We start from the raw sequence: 15,366 nt of genomic DNA on the forward strand, positions 1-15,366 counted from the left end.
TATACCATTGCGAATATTTGCCTTTGCAGCTGTCTGTCTCCTCCGTTTACTTGTCCTCAAACAATAATAGTCCGAAAGGTCCTTTTGGTCTTTTCAGCTGAAAAAAGAGAAAATAAAATATCATTATGTTGTTTTACATCATTCCTGTGGTAAAAGCATGGTAAGCGTTGTGGTTAATGTGCATTTACAATAAGTATCACATTAAAACTACCAATAGTGTGGTAAAAGCATGGTAAGTTTTGTGATTACTGTCTTTTTACTACACTTACCACAGTAAAACTAATGTTAATGTGGTAAAAGCATGGTAAGTGTTGTTTGTACTGTGCTTCTACTACAAATACAACTTTGGAACTAATTGTACTACTTTTAATCTGATATGAATATGATTAACTGATTTAAGGTCTTTAGGCCTATGCTCACGTCATGTGACAGGCAGTGTAACTTAATCACCCTGTTTTGAATTAGAAAGCAATAAAACGCAAAGCCTCAGTGGACGGAGATGACAGATATAATGCCGTGACTGAACGTGAGCTAATCTGATTAATATCGACAAACAGAAAATACATTATATATCACACATTATTCGGACAGCGTATTTACTACTTACCAACATCTGACACACGTGAACTGATGCCAAATATCGCGATGTGTTCGGAACGAGACTTCTTCAGGCTTCTAAGGGTTTGAAACTTGTTCATTAAACACATCGTTAATATAGTCCAATTTAGTCATTTAATCAAAAATATCTTAATTTGTGTTCCGAAGATGAACGAAGGGGTTGGAACAACATGAGGGGGAGGAATTACTGACAGAATTTTCATTTTCATACTTAATAATCGTGACCGCCAATAGCAGCGCTTACTGATCGTGACGTGGGCCAATAGCAAAGCAGAATCATTGTGGGAAATACCGACTGTATTAACGAATAAAGGTACAATTTGTGTTCTTATCGTGTTTAACACATCTGTATTTGCCCGCGCGAGTATATCCAACTTCAAAAATCGCAGCTTGAATTCAATTTACAGTTACCGTTGAAGAGAAACACAGCTCTTATCTGCCCTATATAAATAACCGCCTGTACACTATTTAAAATGTGGAGGGTAGGGCGATGAGGCTGCGAGCTACACCTATGAACCATTGAATCACTTTGCTGGCTGGTGCACCGGCTAATCGTGGTTGCCTTGATGCACTTGCTGATCTGGCCGGGTTGACACTCATCGGATGCCTTCCACAAATGGTTTTTTTTGACATTTTTTGCCTTGTTTCTTCATCATAATGACACAATCAAATCATTCAATCATTTTAAATATTTACAATCTGCACATCGCCCCGTTCATTATTCTCTTTCGGAATGAAAGATGACATTTAAAAAAGGGTGCAGCTTGGTTTTTTGCTTTAAAAAAACTAAACAAAAAAACACAAATGGCTGGATTTTGTTTTACAAATCTATTGTTGTCATCAAATAATAGTATTAGAAAATTGGACCACATTTCCGATCGGTTTTTAATTTGTAATATTTATTTATACGTTTATTGTATTTCATTTGACTGATCAAGTCATAGATATATACACTAGACCAGTGGCCTTGGCTAAGGCAGTTGATTGGAACGAATGCCTTACATATATAAATTAATTAATTAGCAAAACTTGGACACTAAATATTTCATATTCAATTATTTTAATGATCACAATTAAAGTTTGAATTTTATTAACTGAACAAGCGCAACATTCAGCATTCAATCAAATATTCTAAAATATGTATTATTATTAATAATGTTATTTCAACATAATATCTCGTTATTTCGACATAATATGTGTGGGTGCAACAAGATGTGCATTTGTAAATCCGGTGACGCGTGCATTGATTTTTTTTTTTATAATCTAGTGTTTTCTGACAGTGTCGACTCGGCTGCAAAGATGAAGTTGACGATCGCCGTATAGTGAACGCGCCTATAGAGAGAAATGCACATAATGGATTACATAATCAGAGAGTAGCCTTTTTCTTTTCGTTTTGAATTATTTCGTTTAAAGACATTTCAAGCTTTGTGTATTTGATGTATTTCTCATGTCTGTGTGTGAGGCATACAATGAGTTTCGTTAAGTTAGGATGAGATGCGCTCCAGTTAACGTGCAATGCAAGATTATCATTTTTTTATTATTATTTATTAAATCTTATTTATCTTATTTATTAAATACAGGCTGATGAAAAATGTATTAAAATTAAGATACAATTTATACAAAACGAAATTCACTTTTACTCGTGCTGTTCACTTTTCATAAATCAACATACATGGGGAAAAAAATAACATTATAACATTTGAACAAATATGAAAATAAATGCGCTTATTTAATGGCTACAACAGTATAGGCCTACAGACTCTCTATTTGTACAAATTGCTGCACATTCATTTAATTCTGAATTTTGCACACACAAGTTGATAGGCATTTGTTCAAATCAAGTTCATGATAATTGTGCGTGCATTTATTAATCATTATGATACTAAAATCATAACAAAGTAGGTTATGCTATGTACAAAAAAATCAGATGAGCCCAGAATATTCCAAACTGCCGTAGCCAAGGCAACATCTAGTCATAGGGTCCGTGCACTTTTTGATCATTTCATTTCCTGTTTAGAATGGAATAAGGAGAAATGAAAACCAGCTCGTTTATTCGTTTTTTTTTGGCTAGATTTTGGCTAGATTTTTCATTTTTCGTTTATGGTTTACAAGTCGGTTTATGGGTTCGATATTTCATTTGCACACGTGGGCGGCGCTGAAACGCCCCTTTCATCTGATTGGTCAAACCGCTCCGCCTTCAGTAAGCTGTGAGCTTTTCTTTCTGTCAGGCAGAATAAGAGTCAGTAGGCTACGAGTGCGGCACTGACAAATGCCCTTTAATGAAATAATGTCTGAAACCACAACTCACTGTTAACTACACACACTATTTGATTTAGAAATATGTTGCTGGTCAAGTAATTCGTGCTGCTGCGACTTGCAAGCAACCCCATTAATGTGAGCCACAGTATATGACAGATTATATTAGCATATCTCCCATTGATAAATACAGTGCAAATAGTTCCGTCTCTTTGGATAAAAGGGAAGTGGAAATAAAAATCAATAATAGGCTGAACTGTACCATGATAATATGTCCGTAACATTTACCACTCTAGTCTTTTATTTACATCAAAAGGCAGGTAGGCGTGTGTGACATATAGCCTATGGGCTATAAATAATTTTGAATAGAAATAAAGTTTATATTTTTTGAATTTAAGCATGTGTAGCCTACTCAGTTCACATGAAAAGAAAGAGACAGAAAAGAGAGAAGCCAGAATCAGTGAACGTAAATTAAATACTGACAAAATGACCAGGTTTGGGATTAATTGTTATTATTATTATGAGAAATTGACTCCGCCTAGAACTTTGATGCTTCACCAAACTCAGCTCAGACCCTCAGACTGGTCTAACTTGCTTCTAACTGGTCAGACTTTCCCAAAAAATCCATCGACTTGAGTTATCTGAGCAATGAAGGCCGTAATACTTAATGCTGTCCACTAGAGGGGGCGACAGGATAATAAGTGTTTTCTACTCTCTTTCCCTGTTTGCATCAGTTTAAATGACAAATAAATAAACAGTGGTGGAGGAAGTACTGAATCTCAGTACTTAAGTAAAAGTACAAATAACCAGAGACATATTTACTTTAGTAAAAGTAGAAGTAGCCTACCACAATGAAAACCCTACTTAAGTAAAAAGTAAAAAGTACCTGATTTTAAATGTACTTTAAGTATTAAAAGTAAAAGTACTTGCATAACAATTTATTCTCTTAATGTCTATATTCTAATAATTAGGGCTGTAACAATATGAATCCGAAATCGCTACACTCAGATCTACGAACCTGTGTCGCGGTGTGAGAAGGGAGAAGGCAGAATCGCGACACACCCCTTTTTTGAAGTTAACATTATACAATACGTAGACCTACACCACAAAACTAGTTGAGGATAAATTATTTAATATTTGGCAATTCCATCGTTATAAACGGGACATTTGCAGTAAAAACTTGAAATATAAATTCTCAGAAAATGCATTTAATACATATTGAAAAATATCAGTATGCGTTTTATATTTAATGGGAAATCTAGGCTACACATGCGTTACGGGACACAAACAATATTTAACTTTTAGGTAGAAAAATATTTTTTTGTAATTCTGTGAATTACACTGCGCAAACCAAAAGTAATACCCACCGGATGAAGGGTTGGCTCTCTCCACAGAACATAACATATTCATTTTATTTTATTTTTCGTGTTCCCATTTATGAGGAAAAAACAATGTTACAGACGTGACCGCTCTGAAAGGCACTAAAAGACTGCTTTAAAACTTTCACTGAGACCTCAAACAGAAAGCACAAAGCCTTTTTTAAATTTGAATTTCGTTTTGTATTAATTGTATCTCAATTTTAATCAATGTTTCATCAAACAATTGCCAGGATTTAATAAATAAGTAGAAAATAGATAATCACGACACGTAGGCGCTGGCGAGTGAACTGGAGCTCGTCTCATAAATGAACCGAAACTCAGCGTAGGCTATAAGGTATCCTACTTGCCTCACAGACCTGATAAATATATCTTTAGACAGCTTTAAATGTGTACTTTTAAACAGAACAATTCAAAACGAAAGAAAACCGACTGCTCTCTGCTTATAATCCGTATGAAATGCGCATTTCTCTCTGGCGCGTTCACTACTGCGAAGATCGCGTATCAGTATCGTCAACCTCATCTTTGCAGCCGACACAGAAAACACTTGTTTATTAATAAACAATTAAAATGTCTTCTTGCTATATTTGACATATTCATTACTTTTGCTGGTTCTTTGTGACAGCTTTTAGGTGCTTTATTGTTAGCGCCACCAACGCGATCAGCACCGAAAACATGGAGATTTTTTTCAATCCCTGTTTTGGCAGGGGAAAAACTGATCCGAAAATGTAACGAAACGTTGTAGAAATGTGGTGGAGTAGGGGAGACCGGGGACAGTTGCAACAGGGGATGGTTGCAACATTTCATTTTTCTCCAATCAGAAACAAGCTAGAGTGATGACACTCATACTGCACATGCACAGTTAGACCCTACACCCACCAAGAAGACAGTAGACATATTCAACTTCTGCTGCTGCATTTATTGAACAAAACTTGTTTTGGAGGTATGAAAGTAAATCTTTTCATGAGATATATTTTTGTCATACTGTCCTGAAATTTTGTATGAATTAATCAAAACTTACTTCGTTTGAATTATTGTTTTGTTGACTTCTAAGTGCCATGGTTAGCATGTGTCAAAGTCAGTGTGTCTAGCAGGAATATGATGTTCTGTCATGGATGATAGGGTTGGGGACGGTTGCAACATGTTATAAATTGCATGTTTAATAAAAGTTTGTTGCATTGCAAATTGTTCAATTCTTCCTGTCTGACACTGAAATATGGAGAGATTGAATAGCATCTGTAACTCCTGCACACTGAATCTATGTAGGCCTATGTTCTACACATGAACAAACAAAACTCAATAACTGTTATTTGATAAATATGACTAAATAAATAAATAATAGGCTACAATAATATTATTGAAATAAATAATACTATAATATTATAGTAGGCCTAAAACAGTTCATATTTTCAGAATTCTTTGCTCATTGAGACAAAAAGCTTAAGTTAATTAATGAAATTTAAGGTATTTTTAACATGTTGCAACCGTCCCTGGGTTGTGTTGCAACTGTCCCCTGGGTCGGGGTCAGTTGCAACATCTGACTTCTTCCATTCAAATAAATACTGTGAACGATATGTCATATATAATCATCTTTAAATGGTATGGGTAATTAGCAGACAGATGCAAGTTTAATATATACAAATTTGGTTGGTCTAGTCCAAATAGTCTCTGAGTAATTGAGAGAAATGCAAAAAGTGTTGCAACTGTCCCCGGTCTCCCCTAGAAAGTATAATAATTGCTGCAAAAAGTAACGAAGTAAAAGTCAAAAGTATGCACTATTGATTCTACTTAAGTAAAGTACAGATACGTGAAAAATGTACTTAAGTAAAGTAACGAAGTATTTGTACTTGGTTACATTCCACCACTGCAAATAAATGCATGAATTTCATTATGATAACAGGTTAAACGTCGTAATTAGCCAGCATAGGACGCAAATGAAAATACAATTTGATATTTGTGATATTTAAACTGTGTATTATTAATAAATATTGTTTCATATCTTGTTCATGCTTTATACATTTTAACCAGTGCTAATTTAAATAAAATGAATGAATAGAACTATATAATAATTAATTATAATATGGTAACTTTGGTCCAAAGTAATCTGTGATAAACAGTGTATAGGCCTACTATGTTTCATCTGCTTATTTATTATAGTCAAAATAATCCAGCAATTATGTTTTATCGAATGTTATTCGAATTCAAGATGTAGAAGCTCAGTTCAATAATGAGGCGTACAGGCCATAAATAACAAATAGACATTACAACATTTTTATTATTCATAAGAATTTAAGTTAATAACATCTAAAACAAAGAATACATGTATTACAGGGCAAGTATAAGTATTAGTATTTTTAATGTTTTTGAAAGAAGTTTCCTCTGCTCATCAAGCCTGCATTTATTTGATCAAAAATACTAGTAATATTGTGATATATTTTTACAATTTAAAATAATTGGTTTAAATGATCATTTATTTCTGTGATGCAAAGCTGAATTTTCAGGATCATTACTCCAGTCTATCACATGATCCTTTAGAAATAATTCTAATATGATGATTCATTATCAAAGTTGGAAACAGTTCTGCTGCTTAATATGTTTTCATAACCTGTGATACTTTTTTTAGGATACTTTGATGAATAAAAAGTAAAAAAAAAAAAAAAAAAAAAAAAGCAATTTTTTTAAAAATAGAAATCTTTTGTAACAACAATATACACTACTGGTCAGTAATTTGAGGTCAGTATTTTATTTTTATTTTTTTTAAATAAATCAATACTTTTATTCAGCAAGGATGTGTTAAATTGATTTAAAAAAAAGTGATAGTAAAGAAGATTTATATTATTAGAAATTATATATTTTTTTTAATAAATGCAGTTCTTTTTAACCTTTTATTCATCAAATATATTAGGCAGCAGAACTGTTTCCAACACTCATAATAAATCAGAATATTAGAATGATTTCTGGGGCTGTTTACACCTGGCCACTTCATGCGTTTTCTCAGATCGGATAGCTATCCGATCGTGAAAAGACCAGGGGCGCCTGTTTCAGAAAGGAGGTTAAGTGAAAACTCAGAGTATGTTAACCCTGAAATGAGGGAAACTCTGGGTTTTCTGTTTCAGAATGGGAGGTATGTTAAACCTGAGAAAGCAGAGTAAGTCAAGCCCGTTTCTGAAAGAGAGGTAACTTATACTCAGAGTCAGTTACCATGGTAACTTACTCTGTGAACCTAACCTGGCCGGGAGCAGGTTTTCTTCGGTAAACCCAGAGTTTCTTTCGGTCTCCTCCCCTTTTTTAAAGAGGAAGTGGTGTTTAAACACCTCATTCATTCTTTCAGTACATTTTTATTAATAAAATTTATCTTTAATTAATAAATACAATATTGCTATTTTTACAGTTTTTTTTTTTTTTTTAAATTTTTTAAATAAGATGAAGTCTATTAACTCCTTAACTGGCAACTGAATATACAGTAGTAGATTAGAGTTACATAATGTAGTTCTAAACAAATTCTACAGAATTAAACTGTGGCATTTACTGAAAATCACTGAACTCTGTTCATCTGTGCAACAGAAGTTGATGGACCGTCCTCCTGCTGTTCTTCCACTTTGGGGGCGGGGGGGAGAGATAAGACTACCCATTTATACTTAGCTTTAAACTTAGATTCTACTCCACATAAAAATGTGAAAAAATCTGAATGTGTAGATTGTTTGATGTGACACATAACATTATCCCCATCGTCCTGTGAAGATGAGTACACTTTATAACACTATTTGTCATAATTTCTGGTGTATTGAGTAGGCTACTTACAACTGCCTGCAGGTTTTGTTGGGACAGGAGGCTCCAAAAGACAGATATTACCATCGGAATCTGTTGGGACCAACAAAAAACCCAACCCAAAGTAAAATAAATGGAAATATCAAAAATAGCCTATATAAGAAATAACACATATGTAAACCTCTTACATTTTATGAAGGCCCTTGGATCTTCGGGAGTGACTGGCTCTGAAGTCCCTCCAGGAATTCCCCCAGCCAAAAATGCTGCTGCACTGCTAGACACTGGGATGCTATTTAGTTATTTAATATGTCAAATATTTGTAAATTCAGGTAGCCCTACACCCATGATATGCTCAAACCTTACCTGATTGAATTATGTTCTTATATTTAATTTTCAGCTGCTGCCATGTTCTTTTAATACCTGCAGGATTGCACCCATGAAAATTAAAATTAGGTTGAATAACATACTGTTCTTCCAGTTTCACCTCTGATATTATAACAGTTGGGTAAGTTACTCTAAAATAGTTATTAATTACTAACTACAAATGACATCTTCAACCGTGTAATTAGATTCATGTAATAATGACTATCTTTAGAAAGTATTGGTCTACTTATTAATAAATCCCATATCAACCTCAACCACTTGAACAATACAAGGAGAGACAAGAAACTGCACTTTTAATGCTTTCAAATAAACAATATACAATTGCATGGATTATTCTTGAATTGACCAAAGTGTGTAGAGGGAGAAGGTTACATAAAAAATATACCTTTTAAAAATGTATGTTAAATATACAGAATTGTTCTATAGTCTAATGCAATTACATCAGATTTTACTTCAAATTACAGAAGAATTAAGAGTAATCCCTTTAATTAAATGACAGTATTTAGATGACTTGGTAATTAATTACACCCAACACTGTATAACTAATTAAAATGTAAACATACGCATTGACTCGAGCAACTATTTTCTCCCTAGCTAACTCTAGTTGTCCTTCGCTGCTGCAGCCGATATTTAAAAAATAATAATATGTCTTCTTACGCTTGCAGAAGCTGGTGAGAAATATGCAGACCTCTTTTTGTCTGGCGCTGTTACCATGGTGACTCATAATATCTGCACTCCATTGATAATGGCTTTTTATAGTGGTGGTGCACGCGCTTAACTCAGAGTCAGTCAACTCAGAGTTGATTGAACTAACTAATTTCCGCTGTTCTGTAACCGAAAACTCAGAGTTTCCCATCTCAGGGTAAGTCAACTCAGTTGAACCTCCTTTCTGAAACAGGCCCCAGGGGCCCGTTCTTCGTACGTCGCTAACTCAGTTAGCTGGATCTGATTGTTGGAGATTTGGCATGATCTTGGATTGTTTGGTTCTTCGACGCTCATCCTGGACTTGCTGTCATAGCAACAGGTGCCCAAGCTTAAACCTGCTCGGGAGCAGGCTTATTTCATGTTAACAGGATTAGATCCCGGCTTTATAAGCGGAGGTGATACGGGAAGTCTTTCGCAGCCATGTCTTGTCCGTTTTTACGACAAGAACCTGTCGCTGAAGGTGGTCTCACGCTGCACAATCCACTGCCGCTTTCTGAGCATGCAGCCTGACATCAAACAATTCACCATTTACCTTGGAGAAGCGAGTCCAGAATATATCAAATAATACAAAAAGTAATGTAATCAAAAAGTATGCAGTTGACTGATTAAAAATATCTTAGATGGTGTGTGACTCCATGTCCTACATCACAAATGTGGAAGCAAAATGGCCTGGTTCTGTGCATGACTCCAGGATTTTCAGAGAGTCACATTCATGCACATTATTTGAACGTGGTAAGGAAATATTTAATATCAAGCTCACTGTATTACATACATTTATTCTGAGCCTAACAAAACTGCATTTTTCCAGGTGCTTACGACGGGATCCTGCTTGGTGACAGGGGCTATACCTGCAGGCAGTATTTCATGACGCCATTCCCTGACCCAAACCCGTTTCAATGCAGCTCTAGCCAGGACAAGGGCACGCATTGAAATGACCTTTGGGCAACTAAAGGAAAGATTTCAGTGTCTGAGGGTTGCACCTGACAGGGCCTGTGACATTATTGTTGCATGTGCCATACTCCACAATAGTGCCACCATCAGAAAGGAGAGGACCCCTGTGGTGGAGGTGCAGCCTGATGATGACCTCCAGCCAGTGCACTTGGACCAACCTAGTGGCAGAGCTGCACGGGACAGAATTGTGGAACACCATTTTTTATTTATTTTTTTTCAAAACAAAAACCTTCATTAAATGAATAGAAGACAAGACAACATGCTTAGTTCCTTGAGTTTTATTTCAATTATTCTTTGTCAAGAAAAGCCAATGATGGTCATCTTTTGCCTGCAATAAGATATATTGTTATCCAAGGTCAGCAATAGTACTCTGTGTGAAATAGTGTATTTAGCACTTACTCTGAAGTTCCTTTTGAAGCAACTCAATCTCTAGTGCCAGTTTTTTCTTCTTTAAGGTGTCAAGTTCTATTTCTCCCCTTCATTTTTCTGTTTTTTCAGGTCAAAATACTAAATTTTCTGTTGTAGATTCCGTTTATATACGGATATCACCCTGTGCCATGTTTGGATAAAAAGAATAAAAAAATAAAAATAAATAAAAAAGAACTGTCAACACAAGCCTCATGCAACAAAAATAAAAAGTACAAGTAGGTTACTACACTGCCCACCTCTGTATCACTTTGTGCAGTAGGCCTTTCCTCCTGCAACTCATACTGCAGTCAGAAATAATATGTACACAAGTTACTATAAATGAAGTAAAGTTATTTATGCACTTACAAGTACTTCCTCCAAAGGACAGTCATCTGAGAGGGTTTCTTCACTGTCCTGTGCAATGGAAACAAATGGGCATTACAAAGTGTTGCACTTTCTTCCCTTTTGATGTAAAGTTAGAAAAAGTCCACTTACTGCACACATTTCAGCCACTACTTTCTTGGGAACAGGTACAAGTGTTGGTGTATTATGTAAAACTGCACAAAAGAGGAAACACAATGGCATTACAATGAACTACACTATATGAACAAATGTGATCAGTAACTCATGGCAAAATATTCTTACATTAAGTTCAGCAGTTTTCACCTTCACAAGTCAAAGCAATTGATCACTACTCAATATTTAACAGCTGAAATTACTGTACCAGCCATTTGGATTATATAGGCCTACTTAATTTAATGCGGCAAAAAAAAGAGATATATTTTACAGTGTAGCAAGATCATTTAAAGCTCATTTACCAGTAATGAAGGTGTTGCTGCTACTGGTTCCTGGCTGTTGGTCTGAGGAAGAGCTGCCCCCAGGGATGCCCTCCACAATGGGTCGGTTCACATTTAACCCCAGGGCCAGCTCTACTGCTGGGGTATAATGTGGTATAATGTGAGGGAGCAGGACCACCACCTGTTTTTTTTTTTTTCAGCTCAGCCTTTTTCTTGGTTGCTGTTATAAACAGACAAACACATTTAACGGTGCTTTTCTTTTGTAAAAGAGACAAAGAACAGTAGAAGTAGAAAAGATTACCATTTTGTAGAATATTCTTGTACTTCCCTTTTACTTGTTCCCATGTTCTAGTGCAGTGTTCTTCAACCCTGCTCCCGGAGGACCCCCAACACTGCTGGTTTTCTTTGTCTCCCTAATCAAACACACCGGATTCAATTCATCAACTCATTATCACATGGGTTAATGAGCTGATGAGTTGAATCAGGTGTGTTTGATTAGGGAGACAAAGAAAACGTGCAGTGTTGGGGGTCCTCCAGGAGCAGGGTTGAAGAACACTGTTCTAGTGGGTCCTGAGGTGGCTCTGACATTAAGCAATTATGAAATGATTAAAATACAAGAATATACACTGTAATAAGTGATATAACCATAACATGGAACACTTACGCATTTCATTTGTCTGCTACTTTTTGCCAGCCCTCTCTCCTGGCTTTTGCACACTTTGAGGTGTTCCCTGGCGTTTTAATTAAGGTTTCATATTCTGCATAACCTTCAATAACTCTTGCTCTGCTGCGGAGAAAAACTGTGCGCGCTCTTTGGCCATGGTGAGCAGCCAATAGCAGCGTTGCTGATCAATGTTTCTACTATCGATACATATCCCCTTTTAAACCAGCGCATGAACGCGCAGTTATCTCAGATAACTCAATCCAGCTATACTAATCATAACTGGCAGGTGTGTTCGAAGAAACGAATTAGTCAGATCATGATTAGGCCGATGATATCACCTTGGATGTCTCATAATTTGATCTTGGATGTTTCAAGCAACGTACGAAGAACGGGCCCCAGTTGCTATGACAGCAAGTCCAGGATGAGCGTCGAAGAACTCAGTTAGCTGGATTTGATTGTTGGCGATTTGGCATGATCTTGGATTGTTTGGGTCTTCGACGCTCATCCTGGACTTGCTGTCATAGCAACTGGGGCCCGTTCTTCGTACGTTGCTTAAAACATCTGAGATCAAACGAGACATCCAAGATGATATCATCGTGCTAATCATGATCTGACTAATTTGGTTCTTCGAACACACCTGCCGGATATGATTAGTATAGCTGGATTGAGTTAGTGAGATAATTGCGCGTTCACGCGCTGGTTTAAAAGGGGATATGTATCGATAGTAGAAACATTGATCAGCAACGCTGCTATTGGCTGCTCACCATGGCCAAAGAGCGCGCTCAGTTTTTCAACGCAGCAGAGCAGGAATTTTTACTGGAAGGGTATGCAGAGTTTGAAAAATATAATTAAAACGCCAGGGAACACTGGGAATCAAAGTGTGCAAAAGCCAGGAGAGAGGGCTGGCAAAAAGTAACAGACAAATTAAATGCGTAAGTGTTCCATGTTATGGTTATATCACTTATTACAGTATATATTCTTGTATTTTAATAATTTCATAATTGCTTAATGTCAGAGCCACCTCAGGACCCACTAGAACATGGGAACAAGTAAAAGTGAAGTACAAGAATATTCTTCAAACTGGTAATCTTTTCTACTTCTACTGATTAGTCTCTTTTAGCAAAGACATTTTAAATGATGTGTTTGTCTGTTTATGGTTATCTGCAACCAAGGAAAAGGCGGAGCAGAAAAAAACAGGTGGTGGTCCTGCACCCCCACGTTATACCCCGGCAGAAGAGCTGGCCCTTGGGCTAAATGAGAACCGACCCATTGTGGAGGGCATTCCTGGGGGCAGCTCTTCCTTAAGGCCTATTTATACTTCTGCGTCGGACCTACGCCGGAGCCTCTACGCTGTAGGCAACGCGTTGGTTTTAATTTATACTTCTGCGTCGTTGTCCGCGTTGACGCGCAATTACTCATGCAGAGGGACCATGTGAAACCCGAGGGAGGGGTTCTAGCAGACCAATCACAGCGCTTGCGTCCGCGTAGAATTGACGCGTTGTTACATTTTTGGAGAGGTGCGCATCAGGGTACGCCAAAGGGTACGCGCGCTAAGCACAGCCTACGACGTAGCTACGGCGTAAGTTCGACGCAGAAGTATAAATAGGCCTTTAGACCTAAAGCCAGGGACCAGTAACAGCAACACCTTAATTACAGGTAAATGAGTTTTAAATCATCTTGCTACACTGTAAATAATTTGTTGCTGCATTAAATTAAGTATGTCCATAATCCAAATGGCTGGTACAGTATCAGCTCCGCTTATGAAGCCGGGATCTAATCCTGTTAACATGAAATAAGCTTGCGCACCTGTTGCTATGACAGCAAGTCCAGGATGAGCGTCGAAGAACCAAACAATCCCAGATCATGCCAAATCGCCAATAATCAAATCCAGCTAACTGAGTTAGCGGCGTACGAAGAACGGGCCCTGAGGTACGAAGAACTGAGATTTTGCGTTACAATAGTGCACTTTCTGAGACATATATTTTTTCTCGTGACTGGTGAGATTGTCGTTTACATGATTCATTTGTTGGAAACGCACACTTATTTTCGACTTGTCGGAGTCGGGCTTTAACTACAGCACAAACTGTTTGCATTGCCTTAAGATTATTTGCGAGTGGCTCTTTCCTTTACACTATTGGAGATGCGGAGAACTTGATGGAAAGTGCTGTCTGTCGTGTCATTCGGAGTTTACCTGGCGCTTTTAGGTTTAGAAAAACAGTTTTAGGTTTTTTTTGTGGCATTTCCAAGCCACTTAAAGGAGCTGTATGTAGTTTTCAGCTGCCTCTAGCGGTGATGTTTCAGATTGCAACCAATAAGTTGACAAGCGCGTGCTCTTGCGCGTGCTCGAATTTATGAGCGAGCACTGTGGATACCGGCCAGACTGAGACGCGTCATGCAACACACCAGAGAGAGCATCCCACAACATGCTAGAAACTCAGGTAAACTCCCACTGCAACGTTACAATAATAGGCTACTTTTATCAGCTTGACGTTGAACTAATGCTCCATGCTCGTACCATGATAAGAATGGAACCCTATCAACCGTGCCGAATTTTGCCACTGCAAGCACTACTTCACATTTTCTTCAGGAAATGTATACATTCTAGGTTTGTAGATAAGGTCTCTCCATGATTCAAACGCCCTGCCGATGTTGATCCGTGTTTTTTCACCCGAAGTTCATCCGATTCACGTCTGGCCTTTAATACGAGCTTCAGCAGAAAGAAAAAAACGTTTTATTGTTTTTTTTATCAATATGTGGAGTTTGTGTTGGAGTCTGTGTTGTGCTGGGAGCAGGTCGTTTCTTAGTGTTATCAGACATGTCATAAGTTGCATAAGTCATAAGTCCATGTCATAAGTTGCAGTGTCGTCGCTGTTGAGTGCAAAATCAGTAGGCTAGACGAGGCGAGAGGCTCGGGAGCGCTCCGCGCATGCAGGTGACGTCACTGGATTTCGCGGTAAATCCGACCCGGCACCTTCACATAAACATAAGAATACTTGCTTTCAGAGGTAATAGCAAAACCCGAAAAGTGGATCATTTTAATGTGATATTACAACCCCTTCACACACAGGCAATAAAAAAAGGATTCGTTTTAGTAGAAAAGCTACATACAGCACCTTTAAGACCCAATGTTGTAAAGCAGTTTTTTTTTTAAGCAGTTTTTTTTTAGGCTATCATAATTTTTTATGAAGATCATGCATTCATGACCATGCCGATTACAGTATATGTTACTCAGGCTTCACTAACGTGATTGGTACCATAGACTATAGGCTAGACCAGGGGTCGGCAACCTAAGGCACGCGTGCCAAATGCGACTCTGATACTTTCCAGACAAGTTACATACTCTCCTGTCACTTGTTTCAAGAGCTTCACTTGGTCAAAAACCAAGTGATAACCTGTACAATGTAAAATTGTCAACATCAAATTATGTACTACATATTAC

This window comes from Leuciscus leuciscus (assembly GCF_965113295.1).
Source record: "Leuciscus leuciscus genome assembly, chromosome: 13".
In the NCBI taxonomy this organism is placed as follows: domain Eukaryota; kingdom Metazoa; phylum Chordata; class Actinopteri; order Cypriniformes; family Leuciscidae; genus Leuciscus; species Leuciscus leuciscus.